Here is a 20,477-nt window from a genome sequence, read left to right as displayed (position 1 = left end):
AACCATTGAGAACTGAGGGTTATTTATTAGAGCAGCCAGCACTATCTAACCTAATACATAACAACATGTCTTTTCAGAGATGGCCTAGAAAAAAAATTGATTACATGTATAGGGCTTCCCTGGTGACTTATCTGGTAAAGGGTCTGCCTGCAGTGCGGGAGACCCAAGTTCAATCCCTGGGTCAAGAAGATCCTCTGGAGAAGGAAATGGCAACCCACTCCAGTACCCTTGCCTGGAAAATCCCAAGGACAGAGGAGCCTTCTGGGCTACAGCCCATGGGGTAGCAAAGAGTCGGACACAACTGAGCGACTTCACTTATATAGTATAGGTGCTTCGGATCATTCTAATGTAATTAACAACAGCAAATTACTAAATAAAAATATCCTTTATTTAGTTAACAAAACTCATTCACACATTATTTTATTTAATGCTTACAGTGCAGCTCTGTGAAGGTATAGAATAGGGCTTATTATCATTGGTATAGATTAGGAAACAGATGCAGAAAGGAGCTGGGATTTAAACTAGAGTTATTTTGAATCCTCATTTAGTCCTGTCTTCATCTACAACTGTTTATGTTTAGCAAATAATCCCTAAAGAGATTGAAAGGATGCTGAACTTTGTTGTCTGATTATTTTCCCATATTCATATTTCAACTTGATACTCACACTTACTACTTGTGCCAAGCCTTCAGCACAGCTGACATGCTTGTGCTCATGGTAATTCTTATTCCTTCTGTTAGACTTTGAAAAGAGAAGAGGTTGTGCAACTTCATCTCCTCTGTATTAAGATTAATGATATCTATAAACTTAGATTTTTACAGTGCATTGTATCGCCTGGGAAAGTATAGAATTGCTCAGAGTTTTTCATCTGTGAGTAAAATACATACACATACACAGTAAGTACAATTAGTCATTTCACTTCGACTCCTATTTCACTTGCTATTGCACAAATTGATAAAATTTTTGTTTCTTTAAGGCAAAATTTAAAATATTCCATAAATAGGGTGTACTTTCAAAAACGTCAAAAACACCTTCAAAACCATGTTTTGTAGAACAAATGACATATCAGAAATGAATAAGCTCAGGGATTTCCTAACTGTTATCTTCAAATGTCTCACTCCAAGGTCATGTATTTGGTCAGGCTTTCCTTGCCCTCTCATTCAAATGGCACATTTCAAATCTTTTGTAACTGTGTTGTTTCATCATGGCCCTAGGCATAGCATGATATATACCGCAACTCATTGGCTTCAGTCAAGGGTAATGTTCCCACATACTGCCAACCCCCAACACTTGGCAATGTTTGCTGACCACGACCTGCAGGCTGAAATGTATAGCTTACACAAGCTCACAGGCATGTTCAGAGGGCCCCAGGTCTGGTTTATGTTCTTCTGTTGCCCTTTATAATTCCTAATCATTTTATTATTGAACTTGTATTTTGTAAGTGAGGTCTGATGTGACATTGGATCATGCGGGTGAGCCGAGGAGATGCGCATCATATGTGTGACTGCCTTTCCTTGCCATCCCCTTCACACTCAACATTCACAACGCCCCAGGGGCACAGAATTCCAGTGGCCTGCCCTGAGCAGGAGTCCAGCAGAACTCCTGGACAGAATACATTCAGCATGTTTCACCTATGATTGAGCAAGCAGAGGTGTGTGGAGCCCCAACAAACCACACCATAGAAGGAAAGGGAAAGATAGAACAACCATAGTTCCTTTTCCTTTCAGACCTTCCTAATTCAGCAGTGACCCAAAGGGAGACAGCTTGGGTAGAATGTGCCTATATTTTGTGCAGCGTATTCACTCTTCTAGGAAGAGTAAAGGGTTTTCCTGGTGGCTCAGTCGGTAAAGAATCTACCTGCAATGTGGGAGACCTGGGTTCCATCCCTGGCTTGGGAAAATCCCTCGGAGGAGGACATGGCAACCCACTCCAGTATTGCTGCGTGGAGAAGTCTCATGGAGAGAGGAGCCTGATGGGCTGAAATATGAATTGTGTAATTTCGGAGATTCTGCGTATGGTGCAAGAGCTCTTACATTTGCTTTAAAACTAGTATTCTGCAATATAAAGAAGAGCAGTGAAATTCATGATAACAATTTAAAGTTTTAACTTTTCTTGTTAGAATGACATTAAATAGCAAATTTCTAAAAACACCACGGCAAGTAGAAAGATAGAGACTGTGGAAGAAGGTGAAAAGCTGTATGTTTAAGTACTTTTTATGTCACATTTTCCCTGCTTTTTGAACCATACTTTTCATTTTGCACTGGATAGCTGGCCCTACTGGAGACATTGTCCCAACTGGACTGGGGAGGGTGCTACTGGGTAGAGGGTAGTGGGTAGAGGCCAGAGAGGATGCAAAACATCCTGCAGTGCCCAGAGAATTATCTGACCCCAGATGACTGTGGTGCCCAGAAGCGAGAAACCCTGCAGCATTTAAGTCCACTTAGTTTTGCAAGTAGGTGTCAAACCCCTTTAGGTCATGGGCCATCTCTTCTCTTTCTAATTCATAGAGTATACTTCCTGGCAGTCTGATAGAATTTGATAGAAAGTGATCAATAAATACTGTTCTGTTAAAAAATAAAAAGAAATCTTTCAATGTTCTTTGTTAGTTGCTGTCATGACCCTCATCATATTTTATTAAGCAACTTGTCCAACTTGCAAACAGCTTGCTGGGATCAAGTAAGTGACAAAACTTGAAACAGTAGTCTAATCTCTGTCCTTTGTTACACCATAGATTAATCACTTCTCTCAGAATTGATGTGCCCCTAGAAAGGCATAATTTCAAAAAGATTTTGCCACGCCCTTAGGAGGCACGAATCAGGGAAAGGAAATATTAACTACAGTCACTGGTATTAGGAACTTTACACTGCATTTTATCATTGGTTATAAATGGTTATCATTTCTATCATTTCATCAGTGAGCAGTTTGAGACTCAGTGAGGTTAAATAATCTCTTCAAGTTCATGTATCTAAAGAATGTCAACTGAATCAGGAGTTTGTATACACTACTATATATATTTCCTGGTGGCTCAGAGGGTAAAGCGTCTGCCTGCAATGCAGGAGACTCGGGTTCAATCCTTAGGTCAGGAAGATCCCCTGGAGAAGGAAATGGCAACCCACTCCAGTACTCTTGCCTGGAAAATCCCATGGACGGAGAAGCCTGGTAGGCTACAGTCCATGGGGTCGCAAAGAGTCAGACACAACTGTGCAACTTGACTTTACTTTCAACTGTATAAAAAATAGATAACCAACAAGGACCTACTGTTTCGCATAGACAACTATGCTCAATATTTTGTAATAGCATAAAGGTAAGGAATCTGAAAAAATAGATATGCTTTTATGTGTAGCTGAGTCCCTTTGCTGTATATCTGAACTATAGTTGACTATAAATTTAAAGCAAACTGGTAAAATCCGAATAAAGACTATAGTTAGGTTAACAATATTGTAAAAAAAAGAGAGAGAGAGAGAGAACGTCAACTGAACCCCAAAATCAAACTCAGGTCTGTGTAACCCTGAAATGTGTAACACAGGACAGGCCCTCTCACTGGCCACACTTCACACCTAAAGGTTAGAATGTGAACCCCTTTTGTGATTAGCCTGTTCAATCAGCCACCACATCATGTACACGCACACACCCGGAATTGTGGATTTGCTTCACGTCTTCTGGAAGTTGAGTCGAATTCCATCCCTACCCTGCCTCTTGTGAAGCACCCCTTGCTAGGAGGACATGCCTCCCGGTGGACCCAGGACACCCTGGGCAGGGAAAGAGGGGCTACTGATAAGTATGAGCTGTGAACCAGACCGCTCCTGTGATCCAGGGTCCTCGACTCTCACCCTACTCCTGGGGGAACCCAGCAAAGGGGCCCACAGCTGCAGAAGGGAGGTGAATGGTCAGCACCCACTGTGACCACGGACATGTCCACTGCATTTATTCACCAGGAAGAAGTAAAAATGAAAAGTGGAGAGGAAGGTTAAAAACCACAGGAGGCATTTTATAATTCATTGTAAAATGAGTCCTGTACCATGATTTTTGGTTCCAAAAGCATTTGTGGGGAAAAAAAAAAATTCAGCCAAAGTTCTGATATCCTAGAACACACATCACAAACATCTCAAATGCAATTGCTTCTCGTTCACAGAAAAGGCCAGTTTCAGGCCTGGGCCAGAGTGCCCTCCTTTCCTAGCATCTCCTTGGCTGGGTACCTGTGCCTGCAATTGAAGTGAGTGCGAACCAAAGGATTCTGGTCCGAACAACCTCCAGAAGACCTGAAGCTAGTGTTTTGGGTCTGTTCATGTACAGGATGTGGTGGCTGACTGAACAGGCTAACCACAAAAGAACCATAGCTCTTTCTCTTAAAAAACTTTATTTCTTCTCTTCTCTCTCCTCTACCTCCTCCTTCTTCTCTTATTCAGCTCCTACTAATAAAATACAGGCAAATTAAACATGCATTATGGGAAGACACCAGAGGAAAAGGAGCTTCATAACATGAGTGAGACTCAAGGTTCAAATCCGGGGCAAGAATCCAGCCCTGTACCACCTTTTCATTTGAATCCCCCTGCTGCTGACCTGCTTCTCACCCTCTACCCCTCAGATTTCTCCTGGGCACCAGCCAGGATCCAGAGGTATGGATCTAAACCTGATGGTGAGCCCACATATTTGTTCCCATTCATAAGGGCCCATGACCACAAAGAACAGGCAGTGAAGGTGCAGAGCACAGTCCTTAATTTGGACTTTGTTCACATGCTGGGTAAGTCCCACTTAGGTGACTGGATGTGCAATTTCATGAGTGAGAGACTCCTAGTTCATGGCTGTGTCCCCTTCCAGGGCCAAGGAAGGCAGTGGATCAGAGATGTGTGCTTTTGTCTAAGATCACAGCGACTCTTGGCAGCAGACTCTTCAGTTCAAGCTTGCTCACTTCAGGAATCCTGCCAAGCCTCACACTAAACGAAAATGATGACATCTAATTGGACAGGGCAGGGGGTAGGGGGAACACTTCAATTTACATGAAAGAGAAGGGTGAAATGAGAAAAATTAATTCATTGCTATGTGATAAGTGTAAAACACTTTAAAAAATGAGGAGACTGCCATTTAATTAAAATAAATAAATTAAAAGCTGGCTTCTCCTTAAAAAGCTACCTTGATGGCTTGTGTGGCCTGGTAGCAGCCAAAGGCAACATGGAAGCGAGAAATCCATTGTAATAAACCTCTGAGCTTTGCCCTATTAAAAATGTCAGACTAATAAATCACACTTTTAATGACCAATGAGGGGGAAGATCAATAAGTTTGGGGAAGCCATCTATGGACATGTCATATGGTGCTACTTAACGTAAGATCACTGAGGTGGCAAATATTTCACAGCAATCAAAAATTCAATGTTAAGATCCAGATTAGAGTGTTAAGATTGTATTGCTTCTTAGGCCAGAAATCTTGGCTTAAATCCTCCTTTTTTAGGCGTTATTTGGTCTTTCAGATTGTACATGTGTTTAAAAATAAATAGCGGTGTGTCTTGTAAATTTCTATTTTCAGAATCTTCGAAATGTAAAGCAAAAAAGAAAAGACTCTTTCATAAACCCGAGTCTTAGAAAAGTATTCCTAAATTTGGCAATTATTTAGTATATTGAAACAACAACAGGAAGTCAGATCAAACAAAAGGGTAGAATTTACTGTTGAAGCCATGAATGTAAGGGTATACCCAATGGCCCCGCCGGCTTCAGTGCCAGCAAAGATCAGACTGTCAAATACAAAGAAAAATAGATCAGTGAAAGAAATAATTCCAGGCTTATAATTATTCTTAGCGACTTTTTCTTCTCTCTTCCCTATACCTCCCTACCCTGAGTTATACACATGTTCATGGACATTCTCACTGGGAAAATAAAAAAGCTAATCCCACATCCTTTATAAGTTATTCATTTTGGTAAAAGTTTCAAAATTGCCTTATTTAATGAGTCTCTCTTCACAAGTACAAAAGATATAAATAAGGTGCAGTGATGGGCAGTAAAGGAAGCCCTTTTGAGGTCTTGGGGAAACTGTTTAGCGAGGATTGAAGACCACTTCTGATGCTCACTCTAAAAGAAATATTTTAAGCAAACCATAAAAGTGGGCTTGACCCTTCCATGGGCCCACCATAAATCAATTGTTAAAGCAAGGGTGAAAACTGGGAGGAGGTCAGAGGTGGGAGAGAGGTCACAGGGAAAGGACAGTGTGAGAACCCACAGCCAAAACTAGAGGGGAGACGGGGCGATCTTTTGGGTGAGTAGCATCATTAATTCAGAAATCCTGGGTATGTTGCTTATAACTACACTAATGAAATTATAAGCCATACGAAAAACTCCCATGCCAGAACTTAACACCTAGGGTTGTCAGTTATAAGTTCCCTGCTCAGTAAAATGTGGACTGAACCTTTGTTAAAAGTAAATATCAATCCATCCAGCCTTTAAGTCCTTAGGAAATTTATTTCAAATATGCACAAAGGCTTGCATTTCTGTTTTTTGCTTATCAGGAAAGATCAGCTCTTAAAATATACATGTGCTTATCAGACATCAATACCTCGTTCATGGTTTCTCCAAGCATGTAATTTTTGCCATATTCTTAGAAAGGTAGCTTTTAACTTTTTCCCAAATTGATCTTATACTCACAAGGAAAGCTTTGTGATATCCTGTTCATGAAGAGAGAATATTGAATGATGAGATAGTTTGTTGACTAATCTAAAAAAAGAAAACTTGCTTTTGTAGAAAATTTTGTACCAAGTGTAGAGTTTGAAAGATCTATATATCCAATCATTTGTTTCCATGGAGTGGAATCAAGTTTGAAGCCCAGACAATTAAAGTGATTCACATTTAAATAAAAGGTGACTTGATTGATTTGTAATGACACAATTTATTTGGTAATAATGACATTCCTTGAGTTTGGCCAGGAAAACAAAGGTTGATTTACTTCCTAATAACAAAGACAAATGGCCCTTCTGCTCCAGCCTCTTCCTCATTCTCAGCAGCTCAGGGCCAGGTTACAAGTGGACTCTGCTCTGTTCTCCTTCCTGTTAGGAGAGAATTCCAGACAAAATCTTTCAGAAACACTTACCACAATGGCAATGATAATGGAAACTAGACAATTGTATACCTGAAAGTTTTAAAGAACACACGCTATTTTTTCTACTTGCAATTTCACAACTTGTAATTTAAAACATAGGATCATGCCAGAAAAGTTATACACCTCATGGAAAGCACCTTAACATTGACATTTGTAAAGATATAGCTCTGGTTAGTGTACATTTTAAAGACAGATAAATATTGGAGTAAGTATTTAATTATGTTGACATTGCTCATACTTTAAAAGAAAATAATCCTTAAAAATGGTTTAGTGTTTTATACTGATGGTTCACTTTAAATAAAATTTGTAAAACACACATATAGGTCAAATATAAGTAGGGAGTGTCTTCCTAAGGTTAATAAGGAATAACAAAAATAACATATGGACAAACAGATTAATAAGATAATAAATTTTTAGCAAATATGTAGTTTATATTTTTATATGATAAAAATCATAGTGTTAAGTTTTTTTTTTTTAATTCCTATTTTTAAAATTAAGGTATAATTAACATGGGCTTCCCTGGTAGCTCAGACGGTAAAGCGTCTGCCTACAATGCCGGAGAACCGGGTTCCATCCCTGGGTCTGGAAGATCCCCTGGAGAAGCAAATGGCAACTCACTCCAGTGTTCTTGCCTGGAAGATCCCATGGACTGAGGAGCCTGGTTAGCTACAGTCCATGGGGTCGCAAAGAGTCAGACACGACTGAGCGACTTCACTTCACTTCATAATTAACATGTTATATTAGTTTTAGGTGTACAAGATAATGATTCAATATCTGTATATATTGTGAAACGATCACCACAAAGAGACTGGTTAACACCCATCGCCACACAGAGTTGCAATTTTTTTTCTTGTGATGAGAACTTTTAAAACCTACTCTCTAGGCAACTTTCGAATATACAGTACAGTACTATTAACTATAGTCGCCATGCTGTACACTTCATCCCCAGGGCTTCTTTATTTTATGATTGGAAGTTCATACCTTTTGACCTCCTTCACTTATTTCATTCACTCCACTCCTCTATTTTATTTTAATATGCTTTTAAATATCCAGAGAAAAGCAGAGATGTTTGGAACTTTCAAGAAACAGAGTCCTTCATGGAAGCAACAGAAGTACTTATCAACAGGTGAATAGATAAAGATGTGGTATGTATATACAATAGACTATTACTCAGCCATCCCAAGAGTGAAACACTGCCACTTGCAGCAATGTGAATGGACCTAATGATGATTAAGGGAAGTTAAGTCAGACAGGGAAAGACAAGTACTGTATGCTATCACTTATATGCAGGATTTAAAAAGTGTTACAAATGAATCTATTTGCAAAACAGAAACAGACTTGGAAACATAGAAAGCAAACAAAGGGAAGGGAAGGAGAAGGGATAAATTATAAGTGTGAGATTATCAGATATACATTACTACATATAAAATAGATAAGCAGCAGGAATTTACTATAAGTGCAGGGAGCTGTATTCAATAATTTGTAATAATCTATAGTAGAAAATAATCTGAAATGCATGCATATATACAAATACACAGGGCTTCCCAGGTGGCTCAGTGGTAAAGAAGCTGAGTGCCAATGCGGGAGACTTGGGTTTGATCCCTGGGTCAGGAAGATCCTCTGGAGAAGGATTCAGTATTCGTGCCTGAGAAGTCCCGGGGGAAGAGGAGCCTGGTGGGACGACAGTCCATGGGGTCGAAAAAGAGTTGGGTATGACTGAGTGACTAAATAGCAACAACAAACACATATGTACATATCACTTTACTGTATATCTGAAACCAGCGCAATACCGTAAAACAACTGCGTGCTGTGCTCAGTCACTTCTGTTGTGTCCAACTCTTTGCGACCCTAAGGACTGTGGACTTTGGACCCTATGGGCTTTGCTACCCTATGCAACAACACGACTGCCTATGGCTCCTCAGTCCGTGGAATTCTCCAGGCAAGAGTACTGGAGTGGGTTGGCATGCCTTCCTCCAGGGGATCTTCCCGATCCAGAGATTGAACATGTGTATCCTGCATCTCCTGCATTGCAGGTGGATTCTTTACCCTTGAGTCACTGGGGAATCCCAATTTAACTATACCTCAATAAAATAGAGAACAAGTCCTTGAGTGACTTGCAAAATTCCCTGCTGGCCAAAGTAGCCATAAGAACAGTTTGAGGGAGACCCTGGCTGGGGAGAAGAGGCCAAGTCAGTCAGAGTGATGTCCTAAGGTGATTTTTCAAAGAACTCTTTCTTGCTTGAGAAAAATGGAGTAATATACAAATTCAAGAAGAGAGTCTCACCTCATCTTTGTTCCTTCCTGAAAACAGAAAGCTTTTCCATTTTGACTCCGAAAGGAAGCTTCAGGTAGCTGTGTTCAAGAGCCGACAGAAGAGCTCGGGAACGAGTTGTTCTTTGCCTTCCAGGGAGTTTTCACTCATTCAGCCCCTGCACGTGTGCCCCACCCTGCTCCCCTGCTCATGACAGGGCAGAATGATAGATCGGGGACACATCTGAGATCAGCTGTGCACAGTCAGACAGGTGACCTACAAGTCATGTTGGCAGGGGGATGGTGTAGATGGCAGAATGCTGTTCAGTATAAACAAAGGAAACTTTCTTTTGTTTTAAAAAATCAAAGAGGTTCAGGGTCTGATAAATAATTTCTAAAATTCACAGTGAGTAAATGCTGACATATTGTCATTTGAGTTATTTTTAATGGAAGTTGAGAATATTATAGCTGAAGTTGGCTCTCTCGCTCTATTTGGCCTCTCTGTTCCAATTCTCCTCATGCCTTCCTCCTTTCTGGAGATAATCACTAGCATGACTTTGGTGTGTGGTTCTTCCAGCCAGTGTTTATATATTAGAGTCCACAGTTTCTGGATTCTAATATATAAATACACATGCAAATATACATAGATTATATATGAGTACATATCTGAGATACACACACACACACATTTATAATTGAACCAAATGTAAGTCTACTTGCCCCTTGCACAGTAAAGCCAGTCTACTGACATTGGATTGTGGTAAAGGAAAGTGTAGTGTTTATTGCAGGGTGCCAAGCAAGGAGTCCAAGTAGCTAGTGCTTAGAAGACCCAAACTCCCCAAAGGTTTCCAGGAAAAGTTTTTAAAGACAGGGTGAAGGAGTGGGGTGGTCAGGTGTGTGATCAGCTCATGGATGGATGTTCTTATGATTGGTTGGTGGTGAAGTAATCAGGCGACAACATCACTAAACTTCTGGTTCCAGCCCGTCTGGGGTCTTCATGCTTGTGGGCAGCATATAGTTAACTTCTTCCAGCTGGTGGGAGTTTCAGTATCTGCAAAACAGCTCAAGGGACATGACTCAGAATATTATCCATAGTCCTTGAAGAAAAACTAAAGGTCCTTGACTTTGTTTAATGGCTAAAGTGTTATTTTGTCTTCTTTGATTGTTTTCCTTTCTTTCTGCATGTTCTTGCTTCTCTGATAAAATTTATTCTTTGGAACTCAGGGCAGGCCTAGGAGGCTAAAGTTTTCTATGGGCAAGAGGCAGGTGGAGGACATGGGTGGGAGTAGAAACTGTCCTTGAAAGGCCCCATAGGGTCCTGCTTGGTTGCACATATGTATTCAGTAAGGTGAGTGACTACCAAGTTAATACACAACATAAATAGCATTAGGTCGTAAACAGAGACAACTAGATGGTAGATATAATGACGATAGCCTCATATGCAAAGTAGCACAAATATACAGAGTACTCAGCAATAACTTTATGGAGAAATATAAATAAATTTTTAAATGCTGAAAGTGAAAAAGTGAAAGTGTTAGTCATTCAGTTGTGTCTGACTCTTTATGACCTCATGAACTGTAGCCCACCAGGCTTCTCCATCCATGGAATTCTCCAGGCAAGAATACTGAAGTGGGTAGCCATTCCCTTCTCCAGGGGGTCTTCCTGACCACAGGGGTCAACCCTGGGTCTCCTGCACTGCAGGCAGATTCTTTTACCATCTGAGCCACCAGGGAAGTCCAACTAAGTGCCTAAATCAATGAAAAGAAATATTAAGTCCTTGGAGAAGAAACTAACATCACAAAGATATAAATCCTCCCTTCAACTAGTCTGTTCAGTTCAATTCAGTTGCTCAGTCATGTCCAACTCTTTGCGACCCCATGGACTGCAGCACGCCAGGCCACCCTGTTTATCACCAACTCCCGGAGTTTACTCAAATTCATGTCACTGAGTTGTTGATGCCATCCAACCATCTCACCCTCTATCGTCCCCTTCTCCTCCCACCTTCAATCTTTCCCAGCATCAGGGTCTTTTCAAATGAGTCAGTTCTTTGCATCAGGTGGCCAAAGTATTGGAGTTTCAGCTTCAGCACCAGTCCTTCCAATGAACACCCACGATTGATCTTTAGGATGGACTGCTTGGATCTCCTTGCAGTTCAAGTGACTCTCAAGAGTCTTCTCCAACATCACAGATCAAAAGCATCAATTTTCCAGTGCTCAGCTTTCTTTATAGTCCAGCTCTCACATCCATACATGACTACTGGAAAAACCATAGCTTTAACTAGACAGACCTTTGTTGGTAAAGTAATGTCTCTGCTTTTTAATATGCTGTCTAGGTTGTTAATTGACTATAATTCTATTTTAAAAATCCAAGCAACATTTTTGTGGAACTTGAGACAAAGTCCACACATATATTTTAAAAATTTAAGAAGCACTAAGGCAAACTTAAAAATCCCAAACAAGAAGAAGTTTGTCCTACTAGGCTACAAAAATTATTATAAAATTGCAGCATTGATAATCACACACATTGGTACAAAAATACACAAATAGACATTGTTCTTCATTGTATCTTGACAATTTTGTTTATAAGAGCATTCTTATATTGTTACTTCTTCAGTCAGTAAATAATTCATTCTCTAATTTGTAATGAATAATTCCGCTTAAAGAGAAAGTGATAGCAATGTAATCTGGCTGATATCCTAAAGTCTCTAAGACAGGAATATCTGTTGATGTCTCAGTCTGAAGAAAAACCATTTTCTGGTGGGTGACTCAAGACATGCAGGTGAAATTAACTAACTTCTCTGGGCCACTTATTTCTTTACATGTAACAGTAAGTTGTATGTGAAATATTACATATTACAGATTATATTAAATATTAACAAATCATATGAGTGTTTAATGTCAGACTGTGAAGAAACCAGTGATCCTTTAGAGCATGTAATTCATTTTACAAAAGAAAAGACTGAAGTCCATGGAACCCAACGACAACAATTCATCCAATGTTTGTCAGTATGGTTCTCACGTGCTGGATAATACCAGGAGCCCGAAGGAATCTTTAAGGAGCTCCTATGAAGAAATCACAGCAAGCATGACTGTGCCAGCAAATGCTGCTGAACACAGTTGGAGACCATGAGACAAAATTCATCAGACTTACAGGGTGCCTGTGCCCCTACCTGGGATACCTCTATCTGTGTCCACCATTTTCCCAGCCAAGTTCATCCTTGAAAAACACGTGGTTCTCTTTTCTGTGATTCTCCCTGGAATACTCTCAGAGAATTTTTGCTCATTCTCCTTAATTACCATTCTGCTATTTAAAATTAATCAACTCAAATGACAAGTGCTCAGACCAGAAGCCACCATTTGGGTGATTGTGCCCCAAGTCTTTATTCACATATGATATTATTATAATAAGACTCTGCTCACTTAATGAAATGTGAACGTTATCCTTCAATTTTTGAAAATATGCTAGAGATTTTCTTCAAATATTATCCCATGCTGGCTACGCTAGGAACTATGGATTTAACTGACAGTGAAAGAGCCTCAGGAAGGAAGTTCACCTTCCCAGGGACACAGGAAGAGAGGACAGAGGCAAAACTCCCATCAAGGTCCAGCTGACTGCAACCCTCTACTTGCCATCTTCCATGATACCAACAGTCAACTCAGTTTAGAGTCTGGGCTCACTTAGAGAGCTACAGTGCCCCCTAAGACTTGGAGCTCTAAAAGACTGGGATTCCAAGGACACATAGGATGCAGTTTCCTAGAATTCAGATCGGATTGCTCTGTGGTCATGTGTCCTAGTGTCTGTCGCCAAGCCTTCTGGGCTGCATCGTTTTGCCATGTCTTTGGAGGATGTTAGCAGTGCTTCATTTTGTTTCTGCTTAACTTCAAGAAATTCTGCTTACACTTAGCATTTATCTGTCCTGATGATTAAACAGGTGCAATGTCATGTAAAAGAATAAAACAATAGTTTGTAAAATTAGTGGTGTGAGATAGTGATAGAGATACCTTTTACCCCATACCTTTCAATCACTTGGTCCCTGAACGCCAATATCTTTCCCACTCCTTTATGCTATGAAGCTCATCCTTGCCCCAGTAGGGTCTTTACATTTACAGTTCCTTCTGCCTTAAAATCTAGTGTACTAGTTTTTCTCAAGGCTGCCTCTTTCCCTTCAGGTCTTGAGTCAAATACCAGCATCTCAGAGGAACTTGCTCTAATCCCCTATTTAATACAGCTTCACAATTATTCTCTACCAAATCCCTTAGTTTGATTCTTTCATATCTTTTGTATCAAGATGAAATTATCCTGCTGATTTATTTTCTTGAGGTTAGAGATTCTTCTTTTTCTTTATTGAATCTCCATCATCCAGAATAGATCCTAGAAAATGGTGGCAGTTCAGCAAACATTTATTAAACGACTCATTGAGTGAAGAAGCAATCACCTAATAGAAACAGAGAAAATGATTTGAAAAACCTTTTCAGATACACTTTCAGAAAGAGATTTAGAATGAAAATGGAGGGTGGATCATACTTTTATTTGGTTCCAAAGTCTGGGTCAGTAAATGCTGACTTCAGAGGCAAAAGAAATCTGAGACTTGATCACCTCTGGGTTTCACATCACAGTTCAGAAAACTCCTCTTGTGAGCATAAAAGCCTGTTCGGACCCTCATCCCTCCCCACTCCCTTGGCATGTGTTCTGGGCCCTGCAAAGGTTGCTATTACTGGGTTTTGTCGAGCCAACACAAAGTAAATATTTTCAGTTCCTGAATGCTGGTGAGAGCAGAGAAGAGATCGAGTGACAGTGCCTGGGAATCAACTCAATCCCAAGCACCAGTGGCTGGGTTCTGTGAACGCTGGGAGCCCGAGATTAAGAACATATGGCCGGGGGGATTCCCTCCAGCAGCTCTTCGACACGCAGGGGTTTACGCAGCGCTAAGCAAGAAATCAACAACAATAACAAATCAAGTATCAGGTGCTGTCAGGCCCATGCATTCTCCAAGGCTTGTAAATACCTCCAAACAGAAATGCTTGTCTTCACAGAAGCACAGGACTAGAGGATGGGTGGGGAAAGATGCTCAGAAAATCAGGAAGAGGGGCAAAAATAGCCCTACAAAAATAGCAACACAAAGCCTTAGTAGTTCTGAGCTCATATGTTTAAAAATCACACTTATCGCAAATAAAAATCTCCAAAACTTGTGCCTGCTGTTTGTTTTTTCTCCCTGAGGAGAACAAGCTTCTGGCATCAGATAATACTCGAAGAGCCATCTGAAATGAAGCCACGCTAAGGCTCAGAGTCACATCTCTGTTCTCGAGCAGGGTGGGTGGCAGCTAAGCCCGCCCAGATGCTCTTTTCCTCTTGGCCAACGGGAGAGAGTATTAGGGCTTGCCCAAACAGTCCCCAACAAGGCACTTTTATTTAGTTTCTAGCATGATTAATCTAATTTGTTTTAGGTTCTGGGAAACTGGCTATACTACAAGGTAGCTTCCTGGAAACTTGCAAAAATTTACATCCAAAAATTCTTGAGCACATAGATATTAAGGGGCCAGCTGTATGTGTTTCAAATCAACAAGCTGCTACATAGGTGAAACTGATCTAGAAAAGGTTTATAGTTTAGAGAAAAATTGGGTTTTGAGAAAACAGCTTATTTTTTTTCAAGTTTTCTTGCTTAGGCTCACCTTTTAAAAGATTGCTAGGATCCCCCAATAAGAAAGGTACTAAACCTATCATCAGAAAAGTACAGATAGTGCTTCCCTCTGTTGCTGTTTTAACTTTTTAAAAGAATTCACTAGGAGTGGAGAAGCTTCTGCCTTAGAAGCTGGCCGACTGCTCTCTGTGCCAGGTGCAGACAGCCAGGATCATCCTAGAGGTGAGGCACAGCCCTGGAATGGAAGCACCCCATGCTGCCTGTGTGGAAGAGAATAATTGGAAGGGAACAGAGCTCATCTCCAAATGAGAAAATGGACTCCCAGTAATTTTCCTAAAAAAACATAGCCAGTGAAATAATGAGAAAGCCGGTTGGAAAAACTCCATCCCCTGGTTTCTTGTCCACAACCATCTCTATTCTGAGGCCCCACCAGTTTATTCTGGAGCTTCCCTGGTGGCTCAGATGGTAAAGAATCTACCTGCAATGCACAAGACCTGGGTTTGATCCTTGCATCAAGAAGATCCCTTGGAGAAGGGAATGGCAACCCACTCCAGAAGTCTTGCCTGGATAATTCCATGGACAGAGGAGCCTGGAGCTCCTCTGGGAGTCCATGGGGTCACAAAGAGTCAGACATGACTGAGCAACCTACACACAGGTTAGATATTCCCAAGGGGTGCAAGTCTAGAAGCCACTTTTGGTGGCTGTTTTCCATATCGAAATGGCCCAGCAGGGCAGTTTTATAGGACATGGGGTTTTCAATCCAGGGATTTCTGCTCCATCCCTACCCTCCCAAATTCAGAACTGACTTTTAAAAATATTTACTCATACCTTCCAAGAGTAGCTTGTAAATCCAAACCAAACCTCTGAAAAAAAAAAAAGAAAGAAAGAAAAATCCACAAACCAAAGCTCTTCCTACGTGCCTTAGACCTGTATGTGGAAATCATCTAGACTTTTCAGATGCTTAAAAACAATGGCATGTTTGGAAGGAAATGACCAAGAAGAAGGTATTTTAGCAGGTGCCTATTAGGTTCAATCTCATGGTTGTCCTCTCAAAATGATTTTAATTTTTGAGTCAAGTTTATGTCATAGTCTTAGTAGGAATACAGTAGATGTAGCTCTTCTTTTCTCAAAACTTCTATTTCATAAAGAACAAAAGTTTAACCTTTCTTTTTTGTCTATGAAATAACTGGCAGTTAAATTCTCTTGACAATGGAAATTTGTTTTAAAGTAAGAAAAATCTTATCACCTACTCATGCAACAAATGGGAGATATTTTTTAAAAATACTTGACAGTATTGAATGTGGAATTTATTGCTTCTTAAAGTTATACCCTATCTTTGTTCATGTATGCTTTCCAAGAGACAACATTTGTCATGAACAAAGCATTGTAGTAGATTTCATTCAGAGGATCTGGCATTAAATATAATCACTTATCTTCAAGACCCATTAGTTTACCCATGTAAATTAATGCATGAGCTCCAGTTTCTGCTCAATCTTTTGGAAAGCTGCCAAATTAAATGGGAAAATTATGTGAGTAGTAAATCAGATAGCAAGCGTTAGCCTCCAGTTGTGTCCAACTCTTTGCAACCCATGGACTGTAGCCCACCAGGCTCCTCTGTCCATGGAATTCTCCAGGCAAGAATACTAGAGTGTGTTGCCATTTCCTTCTCCAGAGGATCTTCCTGACCCAGGATTGAACCGCAGACAGATTCTTTACCATCTGAGCTACCAGGAAAGTCAAAATAAGATATTATTGGTCAATTTGTGATACTAAAAAAAAGTTACCATGAGAAGTCTGTGCTTAGCACACCATGGGACATGAAATTCAAGTGAATGAAAAGTGATAAACATTTCTTCATCGGGATTATTATGTCCATTAAAAACTGCAGTTCTTCAAACTATCCCATTCTGTGGCCCTCTTGTGATATATGTTCAATCTAGCCACAGACTAGTGGGAAGAACTTGTTTCTTATAAGCAATCCCATCTCAACTACTTTCAGGATTAAATGAGGTAATCACATCAGGTCTGATTTACCTGCAGAATCTCTGTTCTAAAATTCCACAATACATTTCAGTTGCAAACTTTGTCAACTTGCATAAGATTAGCAAGATATAAGTTTAGCTTGGTATAAAATCAGCTCATGCAGCTAAGAATACAGTTGAATTTGAGCTTCTCCTGTCAAGACCTTGACTGTAATAAGCCCTGCACTATGCTCTCAGGCATACTAACTTTAGACAATTTTTAATAGACCAATTGTTAACACCTACTTACTGGTTTTCTTCTCATATTAGGTATATCATAACTCTCCAGAAACTAAACACCTATCTAGAATACTAATCAAGATAATACAATTTAGAATTTGAGAAGAAACCATGGGCTATAAAGTTATCTAAAGAAGTTGTTTGGCCTGGGGAATTTATAATAATCCTATTCTAAAGAGTTAATTTGTGAGAAAATATTTATGAGTGTGTGTGTGTTGATGGAGTTTTAATCTTCTCTCCCTTACTAGAGTGTAAACTATATGAGGGCAAGAATCTTTGTCTTATTTTTGTTTTCTATTTTTCCACCACTACTTTTTTTCTCAAAACCTAGATCAGTGCCTGGCATGTAGAAGGTACTCAGTAAGCACCTTGGTGAATAAATGAATGAAAGAATGCTCAAATGTAGGGTCTCTACTCTGTGAGGTTGACTAGGAGATTTCAGTCCCACCATTGGCACACACTAGCAGGAATTTCAACCAGACTGAGAGATTTTCATCTTAAAATCTTGGTGGGTAGAGTACAAAGGAAAGCGTGTAATCCTTTGGCTGCCATTTTTATTTTTGAGATGTGTTTCTAGAAGGTTTGCTAGGTGCTTCCTTTCCCTATTCATAAACAGAGGGAGTAGATCAATTTTATGGTGTTTGTTTTCAAGGAAAGAGAGAAGTGTGTCCTTGAATTTTCCAGGCTACCTACATTAGACAGCAGTCAGGCAACCAATACATCTTGGTTCACTTGATTTAGAAAAATATTTACAGCAAACATTCTCTGTGGCTAAAAAGTCCACTGATTTTTGAAAATATTTTCTCTGCTCAATTCCTGAATGGAAAGAACCAAGCGTGAAATGCCACATAATTGGTTTTTCTGGATCTGCCATGATTTGGCCAGGATGGATAGACTCCTGCGTTCTTCATCTCCAGGGCCCAGGAGGGGTACTTTGTGAATGGATTTGCCTGGCCAATGCTGACTTCTCAAGCTTAGAGACAGAGGAAATCAGGAGGCTGTTGGCAGATAGCTGCTTCAGACCAACCAGGATGGCAGCCTGGGGTCCCCACCATACACTTACCTGAGAGTTCATTGGCTTACCTTTTATAGAGAACTAAAAGTGATTTACTGCATTTTTCCACTAAATTACTGAGGCAGGTGGAAACAGTCTCATGTCTATTTGACTTTGGATCTCACTCCCTTGGCACAGAGTCTGACATATTAACAGATGCTGGCCATTGTTTTCTAATGCCAGGGTGACCAATAGTCCTGGTTTGCAACATTCTTTTTTTTGTTGTTGTTGTTGTTCAGTCACTAAGTCGTGGACAACTCTTTGTGACCCCATGGACTGCAGCACACCAGGCCTCCCTGTCCTTCACCAACTCCCAGAGCTTGCTCAAACTCATGTCCACTGAGCTGGTGATGCCATCCTAGCATCTCATCTTCTGTCACCCACTTCTCCTCCTGCCTTCAATCTTTCCTAGCATCAGGGTCTTTTCCAATGAGTCAGCTCTTTGCATCAGAAGTCCAAAGTATTGGAGCTTCAGCTTCAGTATCAGTCCTTCCAATGTATATTCAGGGTTGATTTCCTTAAGGATTGACTGATTTGATCTCCATGCAGTCCAAGTGACTCTCAAGAGTCTTCTCCAGCACCACAGTTTGAAGGCATCAATTCTTTGGCACCCAACCTTTTACACTGTCCAGTTTTTTATTTTAACAGTGAAATTCCAGGGTCCAGAACAAACTTGGATGGTAGGTCACTCTGCTCAGAATTCCCCAGAGTTGCTCATCAACTTGCAGAATTCTGAATTAAGGTGAGTTTACCTCTTGCAAATTTGTGTATCATCAGTCTCATCAACCTGGGGGCACAGGGCTTACAGAAAGTAAACAATGAATTTTCTGTTTTAAAAAATCAATATATTGATTTGTGCTATAAGAAAATTCTTTGTTTTGTTTTTCAAATACCTGTCAGAATAATCAGTTAGCATGAAAAACTAAAAGGTTGTGAGTAGAAAAGAACAAACTCATATAAGAAGCATGACAAATGATTTCAGTTACACGATTCATACATTGCTTTCCTTCCTCCACATTATTTGCCAAGTGATGTATTGCAGACATACTGGTCAGTACAAAGGATCAGGGTAATAGTTTGGATATTTTGATATGAAAAGATAAGTAAAAAAATTAATGCCAGGGGAAAAAAATCACCAAAAATTTTTCATACCCCCTTTTAAAAACAAGAATAAAATAGAGATGTGACAAAAGAAATATCCCATCATTTAGTAGCTGTGTTTTAAACACATCTTGCATGTTCTGAATTTCCCCAAATGAAGTGCCACAGAGAAGAATGCACATTTTACAGTCCTACACATATTTAATATACTGTTTTTACAACAGCTGTTGCTTTCACAGAACTTTAACCCCGCTGAGTAAATGCATCACCAGGAAAATACTCAGGTTGTCATGGAGACAACCTTAGCCAAGGCCCTTTGCTGGGTTGAACTGGTGTCAGCTTTCAGCCTCCCTGCATTCCAGTCTGGCATCAACCCCCGGGCTACAGCTCAGACTTCATTAGAGGCCCTGATGAAGGACAGCACAGGAATCTGAGGCAATTACCAGAATTGTGTGACCGCTTTCCATCAATACACCTGATGGGAGAACTGAAAATTAATTCCAGAGGGAACGATGGTATTAATCAAGATTTCCTGGCATCTTCCTTGAAGAATGCAGCTGTCTTTTTCTAGCTAATTTTAGGCCCATCTATTGTCTTAGCAGAGAGAGATAACATTACAGCTGACATTTGGAAGATTATTTAAAGTATCATATAACAAGTGCTACAAGTGTAGGGCCAAAATTTCAGTGTTCCTCAAAGAATTGGTAAGATTTCTATTACCCCGTCAAGAAAATATAGAACCACACTTGCACTGAATTCTGCATGCTGATAATCCATGAGAGCATATTCTTAAAAATGTTGAATACTCTATTTGACTTTAAATAAAATTGAGCTCGAAAAGGTCATGCAAAAACATATTGAATTAAAAAGCAAAATTGATGATCATGTGGTCTTTCTTGCAAAACATTACAAAAGAGAAGAAAATGAAGTCCTAGCTTGGCTAACCACTTCAGAGAGCAAATTAAAGCAAAATTTTTCTAAAACAGCTAGGTTTTACAATCTTGAAGGCATGCATACACACATGCATGCACACATGTGTTACTTTACGTGTTACTTTACTTTCTGTTATCCCTAAAAAATCTCAAATGCATTTA

Source organism: Cervus canadensis, chromosome 30 (assembly GCF_019320065.1).
Source record: "Cervus canadensis isolate Bull #8, Minnesota chromosome 30, ASM1932006v1, whole genome shotgun sequence".
Classification (NCBI taxonomy): Eukaryota; Metazoa; Chordata; class Mammalia; order Artiodactyla; family Cervidae; genus Cervus; species Cervus canadensis.
This window is presented reverse-complemented; position numbering follows the sequence as displayed.